Source organism: Vipera ursinii, assembly GCF_947247035.1.
Source record: "Vipera ursinii genome assembly, chromosome: 6".
Lineage (NCBI taxonomy): Eukaryota > Metazoa > Chordata > Lepidosauria > Squamata > Viperidae > Vipera > Vipera ursinii.
Genome location: NC_139515.1, coordinates 40,455,947 through 40,467,415, shown reverse-complemented (window position 1 = coordinate 40,467,415; position 11,469 = coordinate 40,455,947).

Genomic DNA, 11,469 nt, shown 5'->3' with positions numbered 1-11,469 from the left:
TAAATTAAGTCATTCTAAGAGAACAAACAGTTTCATCAAACAGTGTGCATTCTTATTGGCAGCTCACTGGTTCTACTGTCAACATTATATCTAGGAACTTATCAGTCTTGATGTAAGAAGAACATAAGCAGCATATAAAATCTCTATCCAGGTTAGAAGAAAAGATAGATTTGACCATGGTCAAATAAACCTTTGATTTATCAAACAGAGATCCCCAACCTTTTGGGCATCAGGGACCAGTTACATGGAGAGAGGTTTTTCCGCGGACTGGAAGAGGCGTAGTTTTGTGTGCTGCCTGCAACCTGCAGATGGGGCTTTGCTTGTTTGTGTGGACCAGTTGCTGGTATGCCACAGCCCAGTACCGGTCCATGGACCAGAGGTTGGGGACCCCTAGTTTAACAGACTTTGAATTCAATAAACATAACTCATTCATCAATTGATAAAAGAATAATGTCATTTTCACAGGTTGAAAAATTCAATTCATCATTTTATTCATGTATAATTGCATTTTACTTAGGTAGATCCATTCTCTCATCAGCACATTGAATCAGGGTTTTACTGTTTAACAGAAATAATATTGGGTACTAAAAGTAAACAGACTTTCCTATGAATCTTTTGCTTTCCACAAATTGCTGGAGTAAAATGTAAATATTTTTTTTGGTATTATCTCTATGGCTGTCTCTTTTTTAACATTTCACTGTTCTATAAACTTCCCCCTTAGCTTTTATTGTCACTTTATGCTTCTCTTATAAGAAAAAAAATTCCACTAGAATAGATTACTACAACCTGAGACCTTCCATCATGTATGTCCTCCAAAAATTGTTTCCCAGTTATAATGTTTAATGTGTCACAAAGGGACAATTAATAAATGTACACATTTAGCTACAGTGTAAATGAAATTAAATCAAATTTAGGAATTTTTCCCCATTGGGTCAATCTGCTTTTGTTAGAAATTGCCTCTTTGCATGCTTCTCAAAAGCCAAATACTCACCTCATTTTGAAAAACTGTGCACTGTGGGTTTATCACTTTGTAGTACATTGTAGCACATTTTTATATACTAGAGCTACTTCTACTGAACATGTGGTTAAGCAGACTGAGAATTCAATTTACCCTTACTCTGCTTGATGGCAGAAAGCAAAGGTTAGGTTCCATCACCTTTTTCACATTCAATTTAATTTTAACCCAACTCTGCTCTCTGCTGCTTTGAACTCCATCCTCTTTCCTAATAGGAAATGAAAGATTTATCTCAGTGGGGAAAAAATAAGAGTACACTCTCCTTTTATAGACTTGAACAATTAAAACAATGGAGAATAATCATGACTGTAGATGTCACACATAACTAGCAGGTATTTCTTCCATTGGATAATTATAGGAAATCATTTCAGAGATCAGTGGCTCATCACATAGTTCTTCAGAGACTGTTCTATTTGTCAGTGAGGTGGTTTATTTTTCTTGCCTCAAATTAGGATCAAAAAGCCATTTTAGACAGTAGTTGTCATACATCCCACTTAGTCAGCTAGCAAAAAAACCCCTCCTGGCCTGAGATTTTCTAAGAGCATGCTTTACTAGAGCAATAAATGATTACAAAGAGAAGCAGAATCTTTACAATTAACTTTTCCCTTTCCTCTGGCCACGCCCCGTGCAATCGGTCAGTGTTCAATTAGCAATGCTTATTTTGTTTTGGGAATGAAGCTTCGGGCATGGCTTCTCTGTCTCTGCATTCTTTCAGGTGGCCTTTTGCTGGAGCAATGCCTTCTTTCTTGCCCTGCACAGCATGGATTCCAAACCTCACCCGCCCCCACCATCATCTTCCCCCTGCATTCCAATTCTTTCTCCCTCCCCTGTTGCAAATATGTCAGGCTGATGTTGGGAACCGAAGCAAGCAGGAAGGCAGCTGTGACAGTAGTCTAGAATGAGTAATAAATTGGACCAAAGGCCATTTCTTCTTACCCAGACAGTTATTTCACTGATGTTCAGCCCAACACCCTATGTGTTCCAATAGCTAGTTCATTACATCATTCTGAGGTTCCTCCCAGAGTGATGCCTACAGAATAGGCAATAAATTGGACGGAAGGTGAAGAATGTTATTATCACCACCACCAGAGAAGGAGATTTTAGAATGAGCATCTCTGGAGAACTGTGGGTCCAACCACTTATGGTAGGTCATCTTGGGCTGATGTTAGATATAATAATTTAGTATCTCCTATTTACTTATAGATATAAAGGCTCAAATATATAATGTTACCTTCATATAACATACAACTAGGATTCAACTGTAAAAGAAAGATGTTTATGCTGTGCAAAAATATTTAAGAATGATTTGGGCAGTAGTATTAAGAATGTAAAATAAAGCACCTGTAAACTTTCAGCTTTTAAAATGGAAGCAGGGAGGGAGGGAGGGGGAGGAAAGAATTTACTTCGTAGTTCCCTAAGGCAAGCTCAAATAATTGTTCAATATAAAATTATTATGTTTATTTTAGATATTGCATATAAGAAGCACGAGGCCTGAAATATATATTTCCTTTTTTTTCTGGTGTGAAACCTGTTCATATATATGTTAAAATATTTAGGAATGTTTGAGAAATCCATCACTGTTTCTTTTCAAAGAAAATGGTGTAATTTGATAGAATGACATGATCAACCCCACCCCACCCCCCCAAAAAACCCTAAAGGCATATAATCCATTCATATTCATTTAAATAGTAGTTTATGGCACAAAAGTTGTGAACTAAATTGTATATTTGGAGAAGGCATCCAAAAGTATATACTGAAGAAAATTACATAGTTTAATACACCACTGCTGAGCCAAGAAATATATTACATATAAAATTGCATATATCGTGGTAAATTCTGTACCAAAATGCATATACTTTGGGAGTAGGTATGAAACACATAAGCTGATCTTTACCTTGGCAATGTGTAATTTTCTTTGGCAATAGTGTGAGATACCCTAGTATTTTTTTAGAGTTCTCAGTAGGATCTGGACAGACTCGAACACTGGGCCCTATCTAACAAAATGAAATTCAATTATGAAAAAAGTAAGGTTCTACATTTAGGCAGGAAAACTCAAATGCACAGGTATAGTATAGGTAGTACCTTGCTCAATAGTAGTAACGGTGAGAGAGATCTCGGAGTCGTAGTGGTAAAGGTAAAGGTTCCCCCGCACATGCGTGCTAGTCGTTTCCAACTCTAGGGGCCGGTGCTCATCTCTGTTTCAAAGCCGAAGAGCCAGCGCTTGTCCGAGGACATCTCCGTGGTCATGTGGCCAGCATGACTAGACGCCAAAGGCGCACGGAACGCTGTTATCTTCCCACCGTAGTGGTCCCTATTTTTCTATTTGCATTTTTACGTGCTTTTGAACTGCTAGGTTGGCAGAAGCTGGGACGAGTAACAGGCGCTCAATCACTTAAATATGAGCTAGTGGTGTGCTGCAGCTGCCAAAAAAGCCAACACAGTGCTAAGCTGCATTAACAGAGGGATAGAATCAAGATCACGTGAAGTACTAATACCACTTTACAAGGAGGGTTGACATGATAGCAGTGTTCCAATATCTCAGGGGCTGCCACAAAGAAGAGGGAGTCAAGTTATTCTCCAAAGCACCTGAAAGCAGGACAAGAAGCAATGGATGGAAACTAGTCAAGGGGTTGGACTAGATGACCTCCAAGGTCCCTTCCAAATTATTATTATTATTATTATTATTATTATTATTATTATTATTATTATTATTATTATTATTATTATTATTATTATTATTATTATTATTATTATTATTATTTACTAGTCATCCCCAACTACTAATGAGTGTGACTATTTACATCTGCCAAGGTCAATCAGTTCTCTGTTGTGTCTTACATTAAAGAAAGATTTGTAGGAAAACAATTGTCCACCTCTGTCTTTTTAAACATAGTATAACACAGAACTTCCCAATTAATTCCCAACTGATAGTAACTAATTCAGTTATTTAGTTCAGTTATTTTATTTACGATGATGAGGGCGGGATTCGATCTGTTCCGGGATTTCCCAGCTCTAGTGGCAGTGGAGCTGGGTTGGCTCCCTGGTCATTTGCCTTCGATTTATTTATTTTGAGATCCTCCCATGTTGACCTGGTCTGCCTTGCTGTTTTTTGTCGGACTTGTTAAGATCATGCGTCTGACTTATTCTAGCACGACCTTATACGCTCTCAGGGCCCACCCCATCCTGGGAGTGACCCGCCTTACTTTTTACACCTCCTCTTGATGAAGGGCCCGAGTGTTGGGACCCTGAGAGATGGCTGGGCATGGGTAGGGGCCTCCGATATAAGCCAAATAGGATGCCCCTGGTTAGTTTTTTGGTTAAATTTTTTAGGTTGTTAGGGAGGGGGGTGGGAACTTCTTTTGGTTGTTCGGATATGGGGGGCAGTCCAGCAACCATTGTTCAGGCCAGGGCCGGGATTGATCGCGGAGGGGAGGAGCGGAGGTCGGTCGCCCCCGGGGCTCCAGGGCAAGTCGTGGGAATGCCTATTCCCACGACGTTAGGGAATGGCAGCAGGTGCAGGAACAGAGGGCCGTATCGATCTCAGGGAAGGCCTCTCCGCTACTTGCAAGCGGTGAGGCGTTCCGACCCTCTTGTTCTACCCCGAGGTCCCGGGAGTGAGGATGTGCAGCCGCCTGAGCTCCGGCTGGTGTACCTGAATGCCAGGTCTGTCGTTAATAAAGCTCCTCTCGTCCGTGACTTGGTCGAGGGTGAGCAGGCGGACCTGGCTTGCATCACGGAGACTTGGTTGGGCCCAGAGGGCGGTATTCCTCTGGCGGATCTTTGCCCACCAGGTTTCCGGGTGCTACACCGGCCTCGGGCGCAGGGTAGGGGTGGGGGAGTGGCTGTTGTTATGAGCGAGACCTTAGTTCCGCGGGAGGCCACCGTTCCGCAGATAGTCGGGTGTGAGTCTCTCTTCTTGAGATGCGGCCCTGGTGCGCAGTTGGGCTTGCTGCTGGTGTACCTTTCGCCTAGTCACGCAGCAGCAGCCCTGCCTGAGCTTCTCGATGTCCTCTCTGGGTTGGTGGTTGAGTTCCCGAAACTTATAGTTTTGGGGGACTTCAATCTACCATCTCTGGGAGGATCATCTGAGTTGGCTCGGGAGTTCATGGCTTCCATGACGGCCATGGACCTGACGCAAGTAATTTCAGGACCGACTCATGAGGGAGGCCACACCCTTGACCTAGTTTTCTTATCTGGTCGGTGGTTAGATGATCTTGGTGGGGGCTCTCCAATTATTATGCCCCTGTCATGGACCGATCATCATCTCCTGTGGCTGGTCTTCCGTTTTGCCACCCCCCGCCATGGGTGTGTGGAACCAGTTAGAAGGTACCGCCCCAGACGCTTAATGGATTCCGCGAGATTCCAGGCAGCGCTGGGGTCCCCACCTGCCTCCCCCACTCACAGCTCGGCAGATGCCTTAGTGGAAGCTTGGGAAAGGGCAGCCACTGAGGCTCTTGACTGAGTTGTACCCTTGCAGCCCCTGACTCGATGCAGATCCCGTCGAGCTCCATGGTTCTCTGCGGAGCTCCGGGAGATGAAGCGCCGGAGACAGGGCCTAGAGAGCGGTTGGAGGTCCAGCCGATCCGAATCCGACCGATTGCGACTAAGAACCCATATTAGGTCTTATCTCGCTGTGATAAGGGTGGCGAGGTCTAATCACTTCTCTACCCTTATCGCGTCCACAGATAATCGCCCGGCCGCTCTGTTTAGGGTGACTCGCTCCCTCCTTAATCAGGAGGTGAGGGAGGAACCCTTGCAGGGTCGTGCCGAGGAGTTTAACAATTATCTGTCGGACAAAATCACTCGGATTCGGACCGGTCTGGACTCTGACTGGGCAGAGTCTGGCGATCAGGACGCGGGTGGTCTTGTCAATATCATTTGGGAGGAGTTTGATTCTGTAACTCCGGAGGAAGTGGACAGGATCATGGGGAGGCTGAGCTCCACCACATGTTTATTGGACCCGTGCCCTTCCTGGCTGGTTTATGCAGCCCGGGAGGGGACACGAAGCTGGTTCCAGGCGGTTATAGCTGCTTCTTTGAGTGAGGGCAGTTTTCCCGCCGCCTTGAAGGAGGCGGTGGTGAGACCTCTCCTCAAGAAGCCTACCTTGGATCCGGCTGTTTTGAATAACTTTCGTCCAGTCTCCAACCTTCGCTTCCTTGCGAAGGTTGTTGAGAGTGTGGTGGCGCATCAGCTCCCTCTGGTCCTGGATGAAGCGGATTATCTAGACCCGTACCAATCGGGCTTCAGGCCTGGGTACAGCACGGAGACGGCATTGGTCGCGCTGGTGTATGATCTCTGGAGGGCTCGGGACAGAGGATACTCCTCTGTTCTAGTTCTATTAGACCTCTCAGCGGCTTTCGATACCATCGACCATGGTATCTTGCTGCGGCGTCTCAGGGGATTGGGAGTGGGAGGCACGGTTCTTCAGTGGTTCTCCTCCTATCTCCTGGGACGTTCGCAGTCGGTGTTGACGGGGGGGCAGAGGTCGACCGCGAGGCCTCTCGCTTGTGGAGTCCCTCAGGGGTCAGTCCTCTCGCCCCTTCTGTTCAACATCTACATGAAACCGCTGGGTGAGATCATTCGTGGTTTTGGAGTTGGGTATCATCAGTATGCTGATGATACCCAACTTTTCATTTCGACCCCAAACCACCCCAGTGATGCCCTCGACGTGATGTCCCGGTGCCTGGAGGCGGTCCGGGTCTGGATGGGGAGGAACAGGCTTCGTCTCAACCCCGACAAGACGGAGTGGCTGTGCGTACCGGCATCTTGGGATATTCAGGATATCCCACCCCTCATTATGGGGGGTGAGTCATTACCTCCTGTAGATAGGGCTCGCAACTTGGGAGTCCTCCTAGATTCACAGCTCTCTTTAGAAGACCATATTGTAGCTGTAACTAGGGGGGCGTTCACCCAGGTTCGCCTGGTGCGCCAGTTGCGGCCCTATCTAGACCGGGATGCCTTGCGCACGGTCACTCATGCGCTCGTGACCTCTCGTCTTGATTACTGCAACGCTCTCTACATGGGGCTACCCTTGAAGACCACTCGGAGGCTCCAGCTGGCACAGAATGCAGCCGCGAGAGTTGTGTCGGGGGTCTCCCGATACTCCCGTGTTACACCTTTGCTCCGCGAGCTGCATTGGTTGCCAGTTGTCTTCCGGGTGAGGTTCAAGGTGTTGGTAATGACCTACAAAGCCCTCCATGGCATGGGTCCAGAATACCTTGGGGAGCACCTGCAGCCGGCGTCAACTTCCCTCCGCCCTGTACGCTCCCACAGAGAGGGCCTCCTCAGGGTGCCGCCGGTCAAAGAATGCCGACTGGTGGCCCCCAGGGGGAGAGCGTTCTCTGTGGGTGCACCGGACTTATGGAACCATCTTCCGGTTGAGCTCCGGATGGCGCCCGACCTCCGCTCCTTCCGGCGCGACCTTAAAACCCATCTCTTTAAGGAAGCGGGCCTGGCCTGATGGGATGGGGTGGGTTTATTATTATGATTTTAATTTTAAATTTGTACTATGGGCATTGTTTAATCATGTTTTAATAATTTTAACTTTTGTATCTGTCTTTTACGTATTGCCCTGTTAACCGCCCTGAGTCTCTTGAGAGAAGGGTGGTATATAAATTAAATAAATAAAATAAATAAAATAATAAAGATCTTCTGCATATTCCACCAAATTTTTATCCAAAAAACCTTAACCTTTTTGCAGGTCCACCATATATGAAAATAGGTTGCATCTTCACCACCACATCTCCAACATTTAGGTTGATAGTTCGGATACATACTTGCAAGCTTTTTAGGATCTAAATGCCATCTATAAAACATTTTATAAAAATTCTCTCTTAGATTTTGGGCTTGCGTAAATTTTACGTTCCTCACCCAGATTTTTTGCCACGTGTCCATTGTAATAACTTCTTGAATATTCTGAGCCCATTTGATCATACAGTCTTTAACAAGTTCTGTTTCTGAGTCAATATCTATCAATGCAAGATAAATCCGTTTAATATGTGCTGGACCCTGATTTCTAATTTGCTTTATCAAATTTTCATCAGTCATTGAGAAACCAATTTTCTGATTTTCTTTCCACCTGGCACGTAATTGACCATATTGAAACCAAGTTTGAACGATCTTCTCATCTTGCAAGAGATTGTACGGCTTCAAACACCAGACGTTCCGCTCCAAGCTTAAGATCTCCTTGTACATAGTCACATCATGTTTGAAGCCAACATTTATAATTTCTATTGCATGTTTCGGATTGCCCACAACGGCATCTTGTAGTCTAACTTATGTCTATACTTCTTCCATACTCTCAACAATGCCTGTCTTAAAATATGCACTTTAAACACATTATCTACCTTCTTATCATACAACAAATATTCATGCCAGCCAAATAACAAGTCGTGGCCCTCAAGATTTAATAATCTCCCTTGTGTCAAATTAATCCAATCACTTATTCCTGACAACGCAGCAGCTTCATAATATAATTTAAGATTAGGCATTTTAAGACCACCTCTTTCACGAGTATCCTGCATAATCTTAAGTTTAACTCGTGGCCTTTTCCCTGCCCACACAAATGTATTGATACCCCGTTGCCATTCTTCCAGATTAGAGTCTTTTTTAAGAATCGGTATCATTTGGAATAAAAATAAAAATTTAGGCAGGACATTCATTTTCACTGCTGCAATTCTTCCCAGTAAAGACAATTGCAATTTTTCCCAGCTCTCCAATTCTTTTTGAATTTTTCCCCATAACTTTTCATAATTATTTTTATATAGCTTTGCATTTGAGGGTGACAAATACACCCCCAAATATTTAACCCTTTTAACAATCTCAAATCCAGTTAATCCTTCTAAAAGGGCCTTTTGCGATGCTGTCATGTTTTTGGCTAAAATTTTTGTTTTTTGTACATTAACCTTAAATCCAGAAACCTTCCCATATTGCATTATTATCTCCATCAGGTCCACAAAATGCCTTCTTATGCTCTCTACTGCAAGAAAAATCTGTTTTTTCATTCAACTGACCCTAGTGATCCCTACTAGTACCACAATATATGTGGCTCTCATGGTAGTATTGATAAGTGTTTTACAGTCTTCAGTTTTCCTGTTTAAATATCTTGTCAATATTATTCATTCATCATAATCCCATTTAACATTAAATTCTTTAGAGAGGAAACTTAAATGTACAGTTACTGACTTGGCAGTATGTTTGGCTCTGTTGCTGATAAATTTAATGTATGTACTTTTTGGAAACATTTTTTCTTATGAAAATGCATGTTGTGCATATTTTGTCTAATGTTTGCATTTTCTGAATTGTATGCATGCCTACTATGTTGTAAAATACATTGTTAATTCTAAAAAGTATGAGTGTTAGAATTAATCATGTTCTGGATTGTTCCATAAATTAGCAGGTGGTAAGAAGAAGTAACCCTTCATGGATTAGTGCCTTGTCATGGCGAAGGGGATTGTGTAATTCAATGAAGCTATGAGCTATGCTGTGTAGGGCCACCCAAGACGGACAGGTCATAGCAGAGAGTTCTGACAAAATGTGATCCACTGGAGAAGGAAATGGCAACCCACTCCAGTATCTTTGTCATGAAAACCCTATGGACAGTACCAAAAGGCAAAATGATATGACGCTGGAAGATGAGCCCCTCAGGTCGGAAGGTGTCCAATATGCTACTGGGGAAGAGCAGAGGGCTAGTACTAGTAGCACCAGAAAGAATGAAGCGACTGGGCCAAAGCCGAAAGGACGCTCAGCTGTGGATGTATCTGGTGGTGAAAGGAAAGTCCAATGCTGTAAAGAATATTTTCTCCATAGGAACCTGGAATGTAAGATCCATGAATCAAGGCAAGCTAGACGTGGTCAAACAAGAGATGAAAAGACTGAACATTGACATCTTGGGAATCAGCAAACTAAAATGGACAGGGATGCGTGAATTTAATTCAGATGACCATCAGGTATACTACTGCGGGCAAGAATCCCTCAAAAGAAATGGAGTAGCCTTCATAGTCAATAAAAGAGTAGGAAGAGCAATACTGGGATACAATCCCCAAAATGACAGAATGATCTCAGTTCAAATCCAAGGCAAACCATTCAATATCACAGTAGTTCAAGTCTATGCCCCAACTACTGGTGCTGAAGAGGATGAAATTGACCGGTTCTATGAAGCCCTACAGCACCATATAGAACTAACACCAAAAAATGATGTCCTTATCATCATGGGGGATTGGAATGCTAAAGTGGGAAGCCAAAAGATAACCGGAATAACAGGCAAGTTTGGCCTTGGAGTACAAAATGAAGCAGGACACAGGCTGATAGAACTTTGTCAAGAGAATACTATGGTCATAGCAAACACTCTTTTCCAACCACCCAAGAGACAGCTCTACACATGGACATCACCAGACGGTCAACACAGAAATCAGATTGACTATGTGCTCTGCAGCCAAAGATGGAGAAGCTCTATATAGTCACTAAAAACAAGACCAGGAGGTGACTGTGGCTCAGACCATGAGTTTCTCATTGCAACGTTTAGGCTTAAACTGAAGAAAGTAGGGAAAAGCACTAGGCCACCCAGGTATGAATTAAATCATATCCCTGTTGAATATACAGTAGAGGTGACAAATAGATTTAAGGAATTAGATCTGATAGACAGAGTGCCTGAAGAACTATGGACAGAGGTTTGCAACATTGTACAAGAGGTAGCAACTAAAACCATCCCAAAGAAAAAGAAATGTAAGAAAGCAAAATGGCTGTCTGAGGAAGCTTTGCAAATAGCTGAGGAAAGGAGGGAAGCGAAAGGCAAGGGAGAAAAAGAAACATACACCCAACTGAATGCAGAATTCCAGAGAATAGCTAGAAGAGATAAGAATGCCTTCTTAAATGTACAGTGCAAAGAAATAGAAGAAAACAATAGAATAGTGAGGACCAGAGATCTCTTCAAGAAAATTGGAGAGATGAAGGCAATGTTTTATGCAAAAATGGGCATGATAAAGGACCAAAATGGCAGGGACCTAACAGAGGCTGAAGAGATTAAGAAGAGGTGGCAAAATTACACAGAAGAACTATACAAGAATGAGTTTAATGTCCCTGATAACCACGATGAGGTGGTCGCTGACTATGAGCCAGACATCCTAGAATGTGAAGTGAAGTGGGCCTTAGAAAAGCTGAGCAACAACAAAGCTAGTGGAGGTGACAGTATTCCAGCTGAGCTATTCAAAATCTTAAAAGACGATGCAGTAAAAGTGCTACACTCAATTTACCAGCAAATTTGGAAAACTCAACATTGGCCACAGGATTGGAAAAGATCAGTTTACATTCCAATTCCAAAGAAAGGCAGTGCCAAAGAATGTTCAAACTATCACACCATTGCACTCATTTCACATGCTAGTAAAGTTATGCTTAAAATCGTACAAGCTAGACTCCAGCAGTATGTGGATCGAGAACTACCAGAAGTACAGGCAGGA